Source organism: Entelurus aequoreus, linkage group LG14, assembly GCF_033978785.1.
Source record: "Entelurus aequoreus isolate RoL-2023_Sb linkage group LG14, RoL_Eaeq_v1.1, whole genome shotgun sequence".
Lineage (NCBI taxonomy): Eukaryota > Metazoa > Chordata > Actinopteri > Syngnathiformes > Syngnathidae > Entelurus > Entelurus aequoreus.
The window spans coordinates 41,467,771-41,488,891 of NC_084744.1; the positions used below are offsets into that span (position 1 = coordinate 41,467,771).

Consider the following 21,121-nt stretch of genomic DNA (forward strand, 5'->3'; position numbering starts at 1 on the left):
TGGAAACAGCAAACGGCCGCTGACACGGCCTGAACCCGCTCCGGGTTTCCCTCATCAGCTTGCGGCCGCCGTGCGGCGCTTTCCTAACAGGCAGGTGTTAATGAAAGGCACGCTGGTCCCGCAGGGGTCAAAGGCATATGCCTGCCGCCGTGGAGCGCCCGCTGGTGAGCTGCCTTCCTATTATTGTTGTTGTTTGCAAGACGATTCATGTGGACAAAAAGCCATGACAAATTGTCCCTGCAAACACAACGGCGGCATGGTCATCAAATCATGATAACAATGTGTAAATATGGACTGCATACACAACGACATACAGTACTGCTCCCCTACCCATTAAATCAGACCTGGGCAAATTAAGGCCCGGGGGCCACATGCGGCCCCTTGAGCTTTTCAATCTGGCCCGCCGGACGTTCCCAAATAATTTTTTTTAGATGTTTAAGATTTAAAGTGTAGCTGCCATTATGATGTTCAGTGACGTTTTCTAATGACCGTAAGTCTTCAACTATACTCACTTGCCAACCCTCCCGAATTTTCCGGGAGACTCCCGAATTTCAGTGCCTCTCCTGAAAATCTCCCGGGACAACCATTCTCCCGAATTTCTCTCGATTTCCAGCCGGACAACTATATTGGGGGCGTGCCTTTAGCGTCGTCTCTCACCTGAAAAGGAGACTATTACATATGTCTCCGTTATCCATAGGTTTATCTATAACCCATAAAGTAGGCAGGCACGGAGCTATTTCTCAGCGTGTGTTTTTTCCACGGCACGTTAATACACTGACACACAACATCCGGATTCCCATCATGCATTGCTTCAAAACTACGGCAAGTTATCATATCCAAAATTTCCAGCTGGACAAACAATATTAGGGGCGTGCCTTTAGCGTCCTCTCACCTGAAATTGGAGACTATTATATATGTCTCCGTTATCCATAGGTTTATCTATAACCCATAACACAGTGGCCGAATGGATATAGTCACTCATGAACGGTCAGAGAAGCACAAGGCGGCAGCAACGCAGTATTATGGGCCACCTTGCAAGCAAGATCCCGTTCTCATTTGCGGATGTTTTCAACAAATCCGAGAAGGATATGTTCCCGGATTCAGAGATCGCTCGCCAGTACTCAAATGGCAGAACAAAAGCTACTCAAATAGTGAAAGGTAAGTGTTATTTTTTTTTTAAGTAAGCAGCAAGTACAGTACAGTTAGTAGAACAACTGTGTTTTCATTACTGTACTATATATATATATATATATATATATATATATATATATATATATATATATATATATATATATATATATATATATATATATATATATATATATATATATATATATATATATATATATATATATATATATATATATATATACACTACCGTTCAAAAGTTTGGGGTCACATTGAAATGTCCTTATTTTTTAAGGAAAAGCACTGTACTTTTCAATGAAGATAACTTTAAACTAGTCTTAACTTTAAAGAAATACACTCTATACCAGAGGTGTGGACTCGAGTCACATGACTTGGACTCGAGTCAGACTCGAGTCATAAATTTGATGACTTTAAACTCGACTTGACAAAATGTAAAGAGACTTGCAACTCGACTTAGACTTTAACATCAATGACTTGTGACTTCACTTGGACTTGAGCCTTTTGACTTGACATGACTTGCTACTTTCCCCAAAACCCAAAGCTTAAAAAGTTATTTGGGAGCGCTCCGTATCTTTCATTTTGTACGTGTCTGTCTGTCTATAAGCGTGTGTGCTGCTTGTCAGCGTGTGTGCTCTCAGTACAACAGCCAATCAAATTAGTTATACGTTGTTTTCATCACACAGCATTCATCCAATCAAATTGCAGGACAACCACCGAACATGAGTTGTCAAACAATGTGGCAGTGAGAAACAATTATGCCAAAGTTGGTTTCGTTCGGGTATAAAAACTACGACTTGGTCAACAAAAAACGAATTGCGTATGCAAATCACGCAGTTCGAATATTACAGACGGAGACGCAACAACTTCCAACTTTGTTCGACATTTGAAGTTGCACAAAGAAGGGTAAGTTTTGAATGTAAGATAACGTTTATTGGCTAAGTAACATGACTTTTATTTGCTGTGTAGTTAAATCAGTGAGGCTGTAAACTCACTGCTAACGTTATAACCATATACATGTTTTAAGGGTACGCAGCATCGAGTGCTACTGCCTACTGGCGCAGACGAGACGCAGGGCCGCCATCTTGGAGTGGTGATCCGCTCCACTCAGTGCAATTCATTTGGCAGGAGCAATGAACTGTCAGCGCATTTAATTCATTTTACCTCACTGAATACCACTGATTTTCACGCGGTTTTTTGTCATACGTGTAGCTATGATAACGGACACATGTTTTGGCAATTTTTGTTATTCATAGTTTGCTTAACAGTAATATAATATTCTTATACGCTATAAGTGACCAGACGTCCGAGATCAAAACTGGGAATATAATCCCAGAGAAGGGGGAAAAAACGGTAAACTATTTTTAAATTGAAGAAACAATATGATTAGGTTATATATACATGTGTATATCCTACATAAACAATGTATGAATACATTAGATATCTATATATGTTCAGGACCTATAGACCATATCTCTGTTGCTGCAGCAGCAGAGAGTTTATTCTGTCGTGACACTTTGTATTGATATTTTGTATTACATTCTTCCCTTAAATGATCATGTTTACAGTGATTGTTATGTATGTATTTTTTATGTATGTCGCTTTGGATAAAAGCGTCTGCCAAATACTTAAACATATATAAACACCTGAAAGTCTTTATATCAGCTAAAACCACCAATTTGTTTCACTACATTCAGAATAAAACCAAATGCTGTTTTACCCAACAATGTCAGTATTTGAATATTGTTACTTGAAGACTTATTCCTGGTTACAATTATACTCTTAAGAAGGTATTGTCTTATATTTTGCCTAAAATGAGAATGCATCATAATCAGTGGCGGCTGGTGAATTTTGTTTTAGGTGGGGCAGAAAGTTTGTAAACCAAACCCCTTTAGGGGTGTCATCCTCCCCCAGAAGATTTATTTGTGATTTTCACATACAAATATTGAAGATCTTTGCTCCTTCTCAACTCTGTGGTAATATTATTTTCATAAAATACAACCAATAGTATGTTAATGTTTGTTTTTGCAAATGTGTTTATTCTGTAAAGGAATTAGTTAAATGTTTAAAATTGTTTAAACTATTAAAATTACTGTTAATAGTGCTATTATGAATTGCAATGTCAGCACTATTTTTTTTCCTGCTATTTCAAATGCACTTGTTTTAATTAATAAATACAGCGTTTTAAAAGCATACACAATCTGTGTAAAAATATTAGTCTGTGGTTAAAAGGACTTGAAAGGACTCGAAACTCAAAATGAAGGACTTGGGACTCGACTTGAGACTTTCCAGTCTTGACTTTGGACTTGACTCGGGACTTGCCTGTCTTGACTCAGGACTTGACTCGAGACTTGAGGGCAAAGACTTGAGACTTACTTGTGACTTGCAAAGCAATGACTTGGTCCCACCTCTGCTCTATACATTGCTAATGTGGTAAATGACTATTCTAGCTGCAAATGTCTGGTTTTTGGTGCAATATCTACATAGGTGTATAGAGGCCCATTTCCAGCAACTATCACTCCAGTGTTCTAATGGTACAATGTGTTTGCTCATTGGCTCAGAAGGCTAATTGATGATTAGAAAACCCTTGTGCAATCATGTTCACACATCTGAAAACAGTTTAGCTCGTTACAGAAGCTACAAAACTGACCTTCCTTTGAGCAGATTGAGTTTCTGGAGCATCACATTTGTGGGGTCAATTAAACGCTCAAAATGGCCAGAAAAAGGGAACTTTCATCTGAAACTCGACAGTCTATTCTTGTTCTTAGAAATGAAGGCTATTCCACAAAATTGTTTGGGTGACCCCAAACTTTTGAACAGTAGTGTATATATATATATATATATATATATATATATATAAGAAATACTTTAATTTTAGTGAATTCTAGCTATAAATATACTCCTCCCCCCAATCTCCCGAATTCGGAGGTCTCAAGGTTGGCAAGTATGACTATACTAAGTCTTTCTATGGTTGGAATCTGCGCTTTTGCATGATATACTATTTACTATGGTAATCTAATTAGTTACTATGGTCATCTAATTAGTTACTATGGTCATCTAATTAGTTACCATGGTCATCTAAGTCACAGCAGCTCAGACGAGGCACCAAGCAGTGTGGGTGGGGAGCGTTTCCACATAGTGTTTCCAGAGCCTGAAATGTGGGTGTCAGGGAGAGACGTGGAAGGAGATCTTTACAACAAAGTTCTAAAGCTTAGTGATATATGACATATATCCGATTTTGGTGGGTTTATTTTTTACCGTTCACGTTCATATTTCTCTGTGTTTGTTGCATTTTTGTTGTCTTTTGCTTATTTGTAAAATATGTGGATGAAGAGGGGGTGTGACGTTCATGTGTTGTCAATATTCAGTGTTTTATCCTTCATAGTTGATATTGTAAAACCCACATTCTTTATTTTCATGTACATTCTGGGGGACTCATTCAGTAAAAAAATAAATAATTCAATTCTGTTTTTTAATGCGGTCTGTCATAACGTTTTTAACGTTCAATCAGACATTATTGTGAGGTTTTGTTCCTAAAAATAGATATACCAGCCCCCAGACACATTTTTTTCTTTAAATTTAACCCCCTCCGAGTAAAAATAATTGCCCAGGCCTGCATTAAATTATCTCCCTGAATGATTTTAATCTGTTTTATTATTTTTGCTATTCACTCAACATAGCATTTTAGCAGCAGGGTGCAAATTTAAAAACAATACAGTGAAACTGTTGCATAACCAACGTTCTTCACAAACATTTTACTGTATGGTAGGGGCTTATTGTTGGCATTTATTGTAAAGGCTTGGCATGGCAGGGACAAGGGTTGTCCCGATACCAATATTTTGGTACCGGTACCAAAATGTATGTTGATACTTTTCGATGCTTTTCTAAATAAAGGGGACAACAAAAAAAGGCATTATTGGCTTTATTTTAACAAAAAAAATCCTACGGTACATTAAACATATGTTTCTTATTAGTGAACATACTAGACAACTTGTCTTTTATTAGTAAGTAAGCAAACAAAGTCTCCTAATTAGTCTGCAGTAACATATTGTGTCATTTATCTACCTATTATTTTGTCTACATTATGAAGGACAAGCGGTACAAAATTAATTATTAATCTACTTGTTTATTCACTGCTTATTTTCTGTTTGAACATGTTCTATCTACACGTGTCAAAATGTAATGAACACTTACTCTTCTGTTGTTTGGATACTTCACATTAGTTTTGGATTGTAATGTTGTAATGTTTTTATTTTTTAACCGGCCGGTATAGCTCGGTTGGTGGAGTGGCAACTTGAGGATTCCAGGTTCGATCCCCGCTTCTACCATCCTAGTCACTGCCGTCGTGTCCTTGGGCAAGACACTTTACCCACCTGCGCCCAGTGCCACCCACACTGGTTTAAGTGTAACGTAGATATAGGGTTTCACTATGTAAAAGTGCCTTGAGTCACTAGAGAAAAGCGCTATATAAATATAATTCACTTCACTTCACACTTGTTTTATTTCTATTTTGTAACATCACGCTAAATAAAAGCAATTGGACTATAAACATCATGTAAATTCAATGTTGTGGTAAACATTGCACAGTATTATTTGGGTGAACAGATTCAAATCTTCCCTTCAGTTGTGCGTTTGAAGACAAAGCGTGGACGTGCATTTAAAGGCGTGGACGGCGACATAAACATGCAAATATGCGACTGGCGGCAGCTGAGCGAGGCCCACACAGCCGGCTGGGAGACAATCACACGGTGTCTTAAAAGCCTGCCGCAGCCTTTGATAAGCACCATTCTTCCCTTGGCCATCTAAAGAGGTCTTCCATAGATGTGACTTGCCTCGCACAACCTTTGACGAGTAATGTAGATCATTTTTATTCATTGCCAAAAATTGTCAGCAATTATGGGCGCAAAGCGGCCACCTGCCTGGGCTGAATGGCTCCGGTTAGTGGGGCGACAGGGTGTGCAAGTGGTGGGGGCTGGGAAGCAGGTGAAATAGCCCCTCTCGTTAGTGTAATGAGTGGTCCGAGCCGAAGAGTGGCGGGGGCTTGAAATAGGGCACACTGCTCTGCGTGAAATGCCACATCCCTCTTTTTTAAATGCATCATGGGACATTTACAGTCAAATCACAGCTCAAGGTGCCCGTAGCATCTTAACAACGTCGCTGCCTTTTCACACATTTTTATCGGCCCGACATTGCACGGTTTTTACACCCATTGATACAAATCATTGTAAGCCTTTTTTCCAAACCTCTAAAATTAGGACAATTTAATATGATTTTTTTTTTTTTTTTTAAATAACCATCGTCATATGTAGGCTGTCAAAAATAACATGCGATTAATCACAAAAGATTATTTCATTTATCATGTATATACACAGATTAACCACACAATTTATTTGGACTGTTCATGCTCCTTTATCCTAACAGCGGATGGTGACCTGAAAGACGAAATATGTTGTAATACAGGTGATCATGTCAGTGCAAAGATGACTTGTGAGCTCACTGACAAATCTATCTTCAAAAATAAACCCTGACTGAACTTTAGATAAAACTGTCACCAGATTTTGAGCCAATTAATAACATTTAAGTAAAACATTTTTTTTATGACTTTCTGACAATTACATGACTTTTGTGTCCAAATATTGGGCTCTTCTTTTAAGGTAATTTAAATTATGCAAAGGAGTAATAACCTGTGATTAATCCTGATTAATCCAAAATTAAAAGTGTGATTAGTCTAATTAAGAAAATGTATGGATATATGAATACACATTCATATTTGTTGTTCGTAAGGACATGCCTAAAACAACTTTGAAAAATGAGAGCCAATAAATACATGTATGTGTTTGCTTTGTAACCCGACCAGTCGACTAATCCAGTGGTTCTCAACCTTTTTTCAGTGATGTACCCCCTGTGAACATTTTTTTAATTCAAGTACCCCCTAATCAGAGCAAAGCATTTTTGGTTAAAAAAAAGAGATAAAGAAGTAAAATACAGCACTATGTCATCGGTTTCTGATTTATTAAATTGTATAACAGAGCAAAATATTGCTCATTTGTTGTGGTCTTTCTTGAACTATTTGGAAAAAAATATATAAAAATAACTAAAAACTTGTTGAAAAATAAACAAGTGATTCAATTATAAATAAAGATTTCTACACATAGAAGTAATCATCAACTTAAAGTGCCCTCTTTGGGGATTGTAATAAAGATCCATCTGGATTCATGAACTTAATTCTTAACATTTATTTTGTTGAAGTATTATTCAATAAATGTATTTGTAAAGGATTTTTGAATTGTTGCTATTTTTAGAATATTTAAAAAAAATCTCACGTACCCCTTGGCATACCTTCAAGTACCCCCAGGGGTACGCGTACCCCCATTTGAGAACCACTGGACTAATCGTTAAACTTTAGTGGTTAGCTTCTTGTGTGGTCCTGCTTGGTATGTACTAAGCCTAGCCATTCATATTCCCCTAATCCTCCAGTGATCAGGGATCCCTGCGAGGTAAAATTAAAAAAATAGAGGAATTGAAATACACTACATTGCCAAAAGTATTTGGCCACCCATCCAAATGATGAGATTCAGGTGTCCTAATCACTTGGCCCGGTGTATAAAATCAAGCACTTAGGCATGGAGACTGTTTCTACAAACATTTGTGAAAGAATGGGCCGCCCTCAAGGATTTCCAGCGTGGAACTGTCATAGGATGCCACCTGTGCAATAAATCCAGTCCTGAAATTTCCTCATTCCTAAATATTCCAAAGTCAACTTTGTTATAAGAAAAGTGAAGAGTTTGGGAACAACAGCAACTCAGCCACCAAGTGGTAGGCCACGTAAACTGACAGAGAGGGGTCAGCGGATGCTGAAGCGCATAGCGCAAAGACTTTCTGCACGTTCAGTTGCTACAGAACTCCAAACTTCATGTGACCTTCCAATTAGCCCACGTACAGTACGCAGAGAGCTTCATGGAATGGGTTTCCATGGCCGAGCAGCTGCATCTAAGCCATACATCACCAAGTTCAATGCAAAGCGTGGGATGCAGTGGTGTAAAGCACGTCGCCACTGGACTCTAGAGCAGTGGAGACTCCTTCTCGGGAGTGATGAATCCCGATTCTCCATCTGGCAAACTGATGGACCAGTCTGGGTTTGGAGGTTGCCAGGAGAACGCTACATTTCGGACTGCATTGTGCCGAGTGTGAACTTTGGTGGAGGAGGAATTATGGCGTGGGGTTGGTTTTTCAGGAGTTGGGCTTGGCCCCTTAGTTCTGGTGAAAGGAACTTTGAATTTTCCATGATACCAAAACATTTTGGACAATTTCTTGGGATGGCACTTCAGGTTCATATGTGAGTGAAGGCAGGTGGCCAAATACTTTTGGCAATATAGTGTATATCAGCTGCGAGCCAACAGGGCCTTTTGCAATGCCCCCTAAAGTTGAAGAGATTATTCCCATTTTTAAGATGCTTTGGAAGGTTTCCTACATACAAATTCTGTAAAAATGCAAGAAAACTTACCAATGGTGTCTACCTATTAGATGCTATAGCCCCCTGGCCGACCCTGTGCTGTTAAGATAATCACTAGTAAAGACGAGACATGACTGCTCCAAATATCTTGTCGTTAAGGTGACAAAGTCCGTGCCTTGTAATTTTGTGAAGATGGGTTGGCTAACAGTTTTATACAGGTCTGGAAGGGATGTTTCGGTCATTTATTTACGACCAGGCCAGCGGCGAAATCCCACATTCTTCACCACTGACAGCGGTTAATCATCCAATACTATGAATTCCATTAGTTTACCGCAAACACTGACTTCATGTTGGGATTCTCAGGAAAACTAGTTTTTCCCGCTGGAATGAATTTGTCAGGGTTTGTTGTTTTTGTCCCGCCTCGTTAGCTTGATTGTGTGCATTATTAAGTTGCTTGTATTGAAACTTCTTACACGTGTGCCACCCATCAAAACAGAGATATCGCAAAAAGTTTGCATGTTGCCGCGCGACTTTTTGGCTGCTCCAGTTTGTTATTTTGCCACACAGATATCATGATGTTTGCTTTGGTAGCGCAGTCCTCCATTGGTGCTTTTGGTGTTCCATTTCTGGCGAAAAGAAGCGAAGAAAAAGTCACTTTCGTGTACCAACATTAGCATGCTAACGGACTTATTGGCTTGTGTGCGCTCTATTTAAGTTGTACATCCGTTTCTTACAAAATACATATTCTTATGCTGATGACACCCAACTCTAAATGCCCCTAAAGCTGACCAAGCCTCCGTAGCAGAACCTCCAGGTTCTGTAACAGCTAATAATCTAAACTCCAAACATCCCAGAACAAGCTAGTCAGATTACTTCTAGACCTCCACCCCAGATCACACCTCACTCCTACCCACTTCTCCAAAGTGGGCTGGCTCAGGGTGGAGGACAGAGTAAAACAACTTGCACTGAGCCTGGTCTATAAAATCCGCTACACCTCCCTGATACCAAAGTACATGTCAAACTACTTCCTTAACGTAAATGACCGCCATAACCACAACACCAGGGGGAGCTCCACTAACCAGGTTAAACCCAGATTCCGATCAAACAGAGGTCTCAACTCATTCTCTTTTTATGCCACATCAATATGGAATGCGCTTCCAACAGGTGTAAAAGAAAGGGCATCTCTATCCTCCTTCAAAACCGCAATAAAAGTACACCTCCAGGCAACTTCAACCCTAAACTAACACCCTCCCCGGATTGTAAATAATCAAATGTAAATAATCAAATGTAGATACTTTTTCTTATGCTTTCTGATCTCTCTCTCTCTCTATGTCCACTACTTGCTGTACATATCCTACCAAGTCAGACCTACGCTGTTTCAATGTCCATTTCTCTGTTCTCAATTGTTGATGACTGAAGTGATGATAACAACCAAACCAAACCCCCCCAATGCCCCTCCACACCCCACACCCCGGATTGTAAATAATGCAAATAATTCAATGTATATACTCTGATGATTATCTTGTGTGATGACTGTATTATGATGATAGTATATATCTGATAGTATATATCTGTATCATGAATCAGTTTAAGTGGACCCCGACTTAAACAAGTTGAAAAACTTATTCGGGTGTTACCATTTAGTGGTCAATTGTACGGAATATGTACTTCACTGTGCAATCTACTAATAAAAGTTTCAATCAAAATTAATCAATCAATTCTTCCCTCAGGCCATAAGACTCTTGAACGCATCATAATAATCCCCTCAATTCCCCCCAAAAAATGAATTAAGTGGCTGGAATATAAAGACGATACAACATACATCCATAAACGTGGATGCATATGCAAAAGTGCAATTTATTTATCTGTACAGTAATCTATTTATTTATATCGGCACCTTATTGCTCTTTTATCCTGCACTAAAACCAGCTAATGCAACGACATTTTGTTCTTATCTGTACTGTAAAGTTCAAATTTGAATGACAATAAAATGAAGTCTAAGTCTAAGTCTAAGTCTATCTTTCAAAACAGCACATTATCCCAGCGGTAGAAAACGGATAGATGGATAATGTAAAAGGAGTAACAGGTTCACGTCAAAGTGGATAAATACAGTATTTTCCGCACTATAAGGCGCACCTAAAAACCTCCAATTTTCTCAAAAGCTGACAGTGCGCCTTATAATCCGGTGCGCCTTATATATGGACCAATATTGAGCCACAACAGGTCTCGCCTCTACTGTAGCGTCTATTCTGTGCGCCTTAATATGCGGTGCGCCTTATAATGCGGTGCGCCTTATATATGAACAAAGTTTTAAAATAAGCCATTCATTGAAGGTGCGCCTTATAATTCGGTGCGCTTTATAGTGCGGAAAATACGGTACTTATTTAAAAATAAAAGTTAAAAAAAACTTCGGTTTTCCCTAAAAGGCTCCGCTCAAGCGTTTCAAAGCTCATGGAGTCAGTTCTTGCTGTATGTCAGCTCTTTTAACTTATCCCCAGACGCAGATGAGGAATAATATCCCTTTATTTTTTTATTGTTTTTTTATTTTTTATTTGTATATTTATATTTTTTTCAGCCTCTAATGTCTGTCTCTGGCTTTGTACGAGTGTGTGTGTGTGTGCGTGTATGTTTTTGTTGTCCTATTGGTTGTAGGCCTGTGCCATATGTCCCTTGTTGGTTTGACCTGAGTGGAGTGGGTGGGTAGGTTGGTGGGTGGGCGGGTCAAGGGAAGGGGTGTGAAGAATTCACTGACTTAAAAATTGTACTGTTTCAACTTGCACTCTTTTCTGTCTAATTGAAAATGTTCCTAAAAAGAGTTGGAAAAAAATAAATAAAAGTTAACATGAACATTATGTTTATATATAATATATTTTTAGAAAACGGATTAAACAGATTAAAAATCAATTCATTCATTCCTTTTTTATTTATCTCCTTCATTGATGTGCATTTTTGATCAATAGACAATTAAATTTTAGCAACTAAATACATATTTACACACCTATGCTTGAGAAGGAACAGGATGAAGAAACTCTTATATTTCCTGCCCCTTCAACATATTAAGTACCGTATTTTTCGGACTATAAGTCGCAGTTTTTTTCATAGTTTGGCCGGGGGTGCAACTTATACTCAGGAGCGACTTATGTGTGAAATTATTTACACATTACCGTAAAATATCAAATAATATTATTTAGCTCATTCACGTAAGAGACTAGACGTATACGATTTCATGGGATTTAGCGATTAGGAGTGACAGATTGTTTGGTAAACGTATAGCATGTTCTATATGTTATAGTTATTTGAATGACTCTTACCATAATATGTTACGTTAACATACCAGGCACGTTCTCAGTTGGTTATTTATGCCTCATATAACGTACACTTATTCAGCCTGTTGTTCACTATTCTTTATTTATTTTAAATTGCCTTTCAAATGTCTATTCTTGGTGTTGGGTTTTATCAAATAAATTTCCCCTAAAAATGTGACTTATATATGTTTTTTTCCTTCTTTATTATGCATTTTCGGCCGGTGCGACTTATACTCCGGCGCGACTTATACTCTGAAAAATACGGTAGTCTTACTTAATGCATAGCCCAGATTCACAAGCATACAAACTAAACAAATACATCCAAATATAATGAAAACAAAAAAAAGACACCCCAAAAAAAAAACAAGTGCAAAACTTCAAGAAGTACAAACCGAACAAAAATAATAATTACACCTCACGGGATTATACATAACAAATACAAAACCAGACAAAAAATAAGTAAAATAATAAATATAAAGCAAAATGTAATCACTTACGGCTGTCCATATGATCTTATTGTTATGTCTTTATATATTTTTTTCAATTGGAATATATTTCTACAATCTTTTATCTCATTGTAAAGAGAATTCCATAGTTTAACCCCCACCACTGATATACACATTTGTTTTAAAGTTGTCCTTGAATACTGATGTTTGAAATGACCTTTTCTTCTATGCTCTTCATTCTCAGAAGTGATGACGACAAACATTTTTTGTCAATTTGCTAGTAATGTTTTACTTTTAGCCTTAAACATAACACATCATGTCCGTAACTTTACCAGCTCCTATAGTTTCAATAAACCAGAATTAATAAATAATATGTTAGTGAGTTCTAGACAGGGGCGTCACTAGCTTTTAAGGACAGGGGGGGGGGGGGGCTTAGCCCCAGGAGATGCACAGGATGCGAGCGAACGTAGCGCACGAGCACAAAACTTCACAAACGGCTAACAAAGACTTTGAAATTAATCATTGTTATTATTATTATTTCAGTCGGTTTATTTTCAATCTGTGTTAAGTACAACAACAAACATGGGTTTGCACAGTGACATGTTGTTTACAGCATCAACAAGAAACAATTACTTGCATGATCCTTGAAGCTACACTGAAACACAATGAAAGTCATGGCATTAGCCTCTATGTTATTCATTCACAACATAGAGACTAATGCCACGACTTTTGCTCACAATACAATAATTGTTTGTTCCCAAATATTTTGAAGTTGCACAGATTACATTTTGGGCACATGTGTGACTAAAATGGTTGTAAATTCAAGCCCTAGAAATATTACTTAATTACTTGAATTAAAGTAATATCTGGATCGGGATAATTTGGCTTGTATATAATATACATATATATATATATATATATATATATATATATATATATATATATATATATATATATATATATATATATATATATATATATATATATATATATATATATATATATTATGGCAAGCCGTTAAGGAAAGTAAATATATATGGAAGTCTGAATAGAAATGAGAAACGTTTATATATACTGTAAATAAGAAAGACTTAGAGTCCGTCTGCTGATCTGCCAAAGCTGTCAAAGAGCTGAGGGACCATCTTCAAAGTGCAATGCTGAAACAAATAACGCAAACAATAAAATGTAACTTCCAGGGTTTGAGATTAACGTAGTCCCGTCGTCCTGGGGACGGTAAAAAAAATGCACGGGACAAAATTAAATGCTCCCCGGGACGATGGCTTTTAACCATTTTTTAAAAATCTTTTTATGTATTTATTCATTTTACATTTTATATTAAATGTCTTGGTTTTTCCACCCTCTGAAAATCCTATGAAATGTTTAACAAGCCATCCTATAATAATACAACAGCTATTAATGTAACAATACAATAAAACAAATACAAACCCTGTTTCCATATGAGTTGGGAAATTGTGTTAGATGTAAATATAAACGGAATATAATGATTTGCAAATCATTTTCAACCCATATTCAATTGAATATGCTACAAAGACAACATATTTGATGTTCAAACTCATAAAATCTTTTTTTTTTTGCAAATAATCATTAACTTTAGAATTTGATGCCAGCAACACGTGACAAAGAAGTTGGGAAAGGTGGCAATAAATACTGATAAAGTTGAGGAATGCTCATCAAACATATTTGGAACATCCCACAGGTGAACAGGCAAATTGGGAACAGGTGGGTGCCATGATTGGGTATAAAAGTAGATTCCATGAAATGCTCAGTCATTCACAAACAAGGATGGGGCGAAGGTCACCACTTTGTCAACAAATGCGTGAGCAAATTGTTGAACAGTTTAAGAAAAAACTTTCTCAACCAGCTATTGCAAGGAATTTAGGGATTTCACCATCTACGGTCCGTAATATCATCAAAGGGTTCAGAGAATCTGGAGAAATCATTGCACGTAAGCAGCTAAGCCCGTGACCTTCGATCCCTCAGGCTGTACTGCATCAACAAGCGACATCAGTGTGTAAAGGATATCACCACATGGGCTCAGGAACACTTCAGAAACCCACTGTCAGTAACTACAGTTGGTCGCTACATCTGTAAGTGTAAGTTAAAACTCTCCTATGCAAGGCGAAAACCGTTTATCAACGACACCCAGAAACGTTGTCGGCTTCGCTGGGCCTGAGCTCATCTAAGATGGACTGATACAAAGTGGAAAAGTGTTCTGTGGTCTGACGAGTCCACATTTCAAATTGTTTTCAGAAACTGTGGACGTTGTGTCCTCCGGACCAAAGAGGAAAAGAACCATCCGGTGTGTTATGGGCGCAAAGTGTAAAAGCCAGCATGTGTGATGGTATGGGGGTGTATTAGTGCCCAAGACATGGGTAACTTACACATCTGTGAAGGCGCCATTAATGCTGAAAGGTACATACAGGTTTTGGAGCAACATATGTTGCCATCCAAGCAACGTTACCATGGACGCCCCTGTTTATTTCAGCAAGACAATGCCAAGCCACGTGTTACATCAACGTGGCTTCATAGTAAAAGAGTGCGGGTACTAGACTGGCCTGCCTGTAGTCCAGACCTGTCTCCCATTGAAAATGTGTGGCGCATTATGAAGCCTAAAATACCACAAGGGAGACCCCCGGACTGTTGAACAACTTAAACTGTACATCAAGCAAGAATGGGAAAGAATTCCACCTGAGAAGCTTAAAAAATGTGTCTCCTCAGTTCCCAAACGTTTACTGAGTGTTGTTAAAAGGAAAGGCCATGTAACACAGTGGTGAACATGCCCTTTCCCAACTACTTTGGCACATGTTGCAGCCCTGAAATTCTAAGTTAATTATTATTTGCAAAAAATAAATAAAGTTTATGAGTTTGAAGATCAAATATCTTGTCTTTGTAGTGCATTCAATTGAATATGGGTTGAAAAGGATTTGCAAATCCTTGTATTCCGTTTATATTTACATCTAACACAATTTCCCAACTCATATGGAAATGGGGTTTGTATATTTAATGATGTTTTTTTCATTATTTTAACAATAGGCTAATGTATATTACTTTATACAGATTCTACAAGAAACACACAACTTAAAAACTAAACTATTTACAATTGCAGACACAAGGTTCTTGTTCTGCAGTGCTGTGTGCTAATGTGTTTCGTACACCTGCAGGACCGCAAGCAAGGTCGCAGAGAAAATGCAGACTGGATTTTGAGTGATGTGGGCATTTTCTATATGAACAAGTGGAATGGATTGGATACCGACGCACGAAAGGGGCTCTCTACCTTACACTATGAAGTGAAGGGAAACTGAGTGAATAATGACAGGTTATATGATTATTTATTTAAACTCATATTCGGGCCACTTTATAATGAATTTGTCGGCATGTATTTGTAAAAAAAAAAAAAAAAAAAATTTTTTTAAACACCAAATTATTTAGGGGGGCTTAAGAACATTTTAGGGGGGCTTGAGCCCCCCTAAAATAGGCCTAACAATGCCAATGGTTCTAGATAATCTGCTTTATGAATAATCCTTATAGCTCTTTTCTGTAGTTGATACAATGCCTTTATGTTACTCTTATATGTGTTCCCCCACACTTCTATTATCTATGCTATTTTACTTGTGAATAATCAGAATTAATCCACGGCAACCCTGTGATTAACCTATTGCTAAAAAATAAATGTTTGAAATATGAAGAAAGATCTCTAAGGTTGACATTTTATTCAGAAGGTTGACATTTTATTCAGACATGCAAGGCCTGACTGAAGCTACAGCAGGTTTCCTGTAAACCGGTGCCATGATTTCAGTATTACTTCAGATTTAAAAAAAAGCGCGGTGTGGAAACACTTTCATTAGCCCAGAGCAATGACCTGGGGTCGTCTACTGAATAAGTAACTCTCTATTAATGATTTCTACAGCAGCAAACCTCTGACCCCTGATCACTTTCAATCTTGGAAAGAGAGAAAATGGGCCGAGGGGGCGACGGAGGGGGGAGACCTATTGCGTCGAGATTAAGAAAAACACATTTTTTTCTTCTTTTGCTGTGTGTGTGTGTGTGTGTGTGTGTGTGTGTGTGTGTGTGTGTGTGTGTGTGTGTTCTTGTATTTCTACCCTTCTTGAGACATGAAGAAGGAAAAGTATCTTCCATATGAGGAGGTGTGAACAAGTGATGACATAAATCATGGTCCCAATAACATTGCATCTAATAGAGAATGTCTCATTTGCACCCCTGCTGGTGACATCTATCAAAATGAGGGTGGTCCCAAATTGAATTGAATTGAAATGCGCCCTCTTTGGACAAAATTTACAAAAAATAAATAAATATGTACATAGAGACATACAGTAATAACTTGTAGTAAATAATTAAGATTAAAAAACAATTACAAATTTATTTTTTTTACTAAAAGCAGTCTTTTGCTCACAATGTGTCGACTTTTTTCTTATAAAATTGAGAACAATTTCTCATATTCTTTCTGTTTCTGTAATATTGCAATATTTTCTCGTAAAAACATCACTTTTTTTATGTAAAATTATTAATTTTTATATGTCAAATTATTATTTTTTTAATGCAAAATGGTGACATTTGTCGTATAAAATTCAGACTTTTATCACAATATTGCCTTTTTTTTTTTGTTCTTGTAAAACAGTGACATTCTTTGAGTAAAATGATTACTTTTGTCATAATTTTGCCAAGTAAAATTCTAATGATTATTATAATATTGCCAACATTTTGTTTTCTTATAAAATGGTGACTTTTGTTGAGTAAAATTACGACTGTAATACTGCCAAAATTCAAAGCTTTTCTTGTGAAATTCCAACTAATTTTTTACATCAAGTTTTTTTATATTTACATAGTATGTTTATATTATTAATGTTGTAGATACACATCTTTATATATCTAGAAAGGGTGGTCCTAAAGAGGTAGGCATTTTTTCGGAGGCCTCAAGAAAGTAACAAATACAAGAATGTGAGTTTGTGTGTGCACCCCTGGTGGTGAAATTTATCAATATGAGGGTGGTCCCAAAAAGGAGGGATTTTTCTAATTGACGGTGTGTCACTTTTAAAAGTGCTCCTTCTCTGGTCAACACATGAAATAACAAGTGTGTAAGAAATTGAAATGCGCCCTCTTTGGACAAAATTTACAAAAAATAAATAAATATGTACATAGAGACATACAATAATAACTTGTAGTAAAAAAATAACATTAAAAAACAATTACAAAAAATTTAAAAAACATTTTTTTTTTTAGTAAAAGCAGTCTTTTGCTCACAATGTGTCGACTTTTTTCTTATAATGTTGGGAACAATTTCTCATATACTTTCTGTTTCTGTAATATTGCATTATTTTTTCGTAAAAACATCATTTTTTTATGTCAAATTATTACTTTTTTTGTTTCAAATTATTACTTTTTAATGCAAAATGGTGACATCTGTCATATAAAATTCAGACTTTTACCACAATATTGCCAATTTTTTTTTTGTTCTTGTAAAAAAGTGACATTCTTTGAGTAAAATGATTACTTTTGTCATAATTTTGCCAAGTAAAATTCTAATGATTATTGTAATGTTGCCAACATTTTAAAGTTTTCTTATAAAATGGTGACTTTTGTTGAGTAAAATTACGACTGTAATACTGCCAAAATTCTAAGTTTTTCTTGTGAAATTCCAACTCATTTTTCACAACAAGTTTTTTAATATTTACATAGTATGTTTATATTATTAATGTTGTAGATACACATCTTTATATATCTAGAAAGGGTGGTCCTAAAGAGGTAGGCATTTTTTCGGAGGTCTCAAAAAGTTATTAAATACAAGAATGTGTGTTTGTGTGTTCTTGTATTTCTACTCTTCTTGAGACACGAAGAAGGAAAAGTATCTTCCATATGAGGAGGTGTGAACAAGTGATGACATAAATCAGGGGTCGGGAACCTTTTTGGCTGAGAGAGCCATGAAAGCCAAATATTTTAAAATGTATTCCGAGAGAGCCGTATAATATTTTTTTAAACACTGAATACAACTAAATGCGCACATTTTTAAGGAGGACCGACATGTTTTAGAGCAGACCTGGGCAAATTAAGGCCCGTTAAGCTTTTCAATCTGGCCCGCCGGACATTCCCAAATAATTTTTTTTAGATGTTTAAGATGTAAAGTGTAGCTGCCATTATGATGTGCAGTGATTGTTTCTATTGACCGTAAGTCTTGAACTATACTAAATACTTCAATGGTTGGAATCTGCGCTTTTGGATGATATACTAGTTACTATGGTCATCTAATTAGTTACTATGGTAATCGACGTCACAGCAGCTCAGACGAGGCACCAAGCAGTGTGGGTGGGAAGCGTTTCCACAGACGCGGAAGGAGATTTTCACAACAAAGTTCTAAAGGTTAGTGATATATCAGATACAGTATATCAAATTGTAGGTTGGTTTATTTTGTACCCTTCACGATCATATTTCACTGTTTGTTGTGTTTCACTTGATTGTAAAATATGTAGATCGAAAGGGGGTGTGACATTCATATTTTGTCAATATTCAGTGTTTTATCGTTCATAGAAACATTTACAATTCCATTAGGTTTTTTAAGGCGGTCTGTCATGAAGTTTTTAGCATTCAATCAGACATTATTGTGAGGTTTTGTATTAGTTTTCCTAAAAACAGACACATTTTTTTCTCTAAATGTGGCCCCCGAGTCAAAATAATTGCCCAGGCCTGTTTTAGAGTATAATAAGTCTCTTATTCTTTTTAATAACATTGTTATTCTGAAGCTAACCAATAATAAATCAAATACGTCTTACCATTAATGCGACTTCTTGAACAGGTGCGGTAGTAAAACGGATGGAAGGATTAAAATGCAAGAGAATGTTTTATATTTTGAACGTTAATTTTAACACTGTGATTACCAGCGGAATTATTCATTACCTATCGTGCTGAGATTTATCTGAGAGCCAGATGCATCTGGCTCGAGAGCCATAGGTTCCCTACCCCTGACATAAATCATGGTCCCAATAACATTGCATCTAATAGAGAATGTCTCATTTGCACCCCTGCTGGTGACATCTATCAAAATGAGGGTGGTCCCAAAAAGGAGGGATTTTTCTAATTGACGGTGTGTCGGTTTTACAAGTGCTCCCCCTCTGGCCAACATATGTAATAAGTGTGTGTAAGAAATTGAAATGTGCCCCCTTTGGCCAAAATATATATATTTTTAAATAAATAAATATGTATATAGAGACATGCTGTAATAACTTGAAGTAAATAACCAATTACAAACAAAAAATAAAAATAAAATATAAATGAACTAAAAGCAGTCTTTTTCTCACAATGTGTCGACTTTTTTCTTATAAAATTGGGAACAATTTCTCATATTCTTTCTCTTTCTGTAATATTGCAATATTGTCTCGTAAAATGATGACTTATTTATGTAAAACGATTACTTTTTAATGCAAAATGGTGACATTTGTCATAGAAAATTCTGACTTTTATCACAACATTGCCAATGTTTTTGTCGTTCTTGTAAAATGTTTTGAGTAAAATGATGACTTTGTCATAGTAATGGCAAGTAAAATTCAGATTATTACTATAATATTGCCAACATTTTAAAATGTTCTTTAAAAAAAAAGGGGACTTTTGTGGAGTAATATTACAAATCTTTTGATAAAATTGCCAACATTTTAAGCTTTTCTTGTAAAATTGCGACTGTTATTGGGCAAAATTCCAACTTTTATCATAATATTGCACAAATGTTCAGTTTTTCTTGTAAAATGTTGACTTGCGTTGTGTAAAATTACGACTTTTATTATAATGCTGTGTTTCTTGTGAAATTGTGACCTTTTTCTTGTGAAATTCCAACTCATTTTTCACAACAAGCTTATATATATATTTGCATAGTATGTATATATTATTAATGTTGTAAATACTAATCTTTATATATCTAGAAAGGGTGGTCCTAAAGAGGTAGGCATTTTTCGCAGATCCCAAGAAGGTAATAAGTACATGAATGTGTGTGTGTTTGTGTGTGTGTTTGTGTGTGTGAGAGAGAGAATGAGAGAGAGAGAGTGTGCGTGTGTGGGAGGGTTATTATTTGTGCTGTGCTGCATGGGGGGGCTGATAGACGGGAGTCTGAGGGGGGAGCAAAGAGCCTGCTGAGACACTGACTCACATATTTAGTTTGAGGTTCTTGTCGACGCCTCTAATGGCCGTCTTCTCCAGCTTGTCAATAATAGGGACCATCATCTCTTTCGTCCTTTAGGCTCGGCTCCTCGTGGATGATCTCCATGTCCCTCACTGGGTCCCCTCAACAGATGATATCCCCATCGTCGAATGCACCTGCAGCGCAAGGACACACAATGGAGCATCAGTATGGATTTTCCTCTCTCCTTGTAACAGCAGGAATAAATCATATCCATAAAATGGAATCAATGAGTAGCAGAAAAAGGCATGGTGAGAATTACGGGATTCGCAAGAAAAACAAGAAATCAATTAATAAAATACACCCATCTGTACACCCGAGATCCAATACAATAGGTATAGTTTAAAGGCCTACTGAAACCCACTACTACAGACCACGCAGTCTGATAGTTTATATATCAATGATGAAATCTTAACATTGCAACACATGCCAATACGGCCGGGTTAACTTATAAAGTGCAATTTTAAATTTCCCGCGAAACTTCCGGCTGAAAACGTCATTGGATGACGACGTATGCGCGTGACGTAACCAGTGAAACAGAAGTATCGGTACCCCATTGTATCCAATACAAAAT

At 36.8% G+C, this 21,121-nt stretch overlaps 1 long non-coding RNA gene and 1 pseudogene across 1 annotated transcript in view; one reads left to right on the forward strand and one right to left on the reverse strand.

Annotated features, from left to right (window-relative positions):
- LOC133665394 (uncharacterized) overlaps positions 1-21,121 on the forward strand; it is a 707,793-nt gene that overhangs the window by 152,547 nt on the left and 534,125 nt on the right. The gene's annotated exons all lie outside the window — the stretch shown is intronic.
- LOC133665234 (obg-like ATPase 1) overlaps positions 1-21,121 on the reverse strand; it is a 207,555-nt pseudogene that overhangs the window by 95,371 nt on the left and 91,063 nt on the right.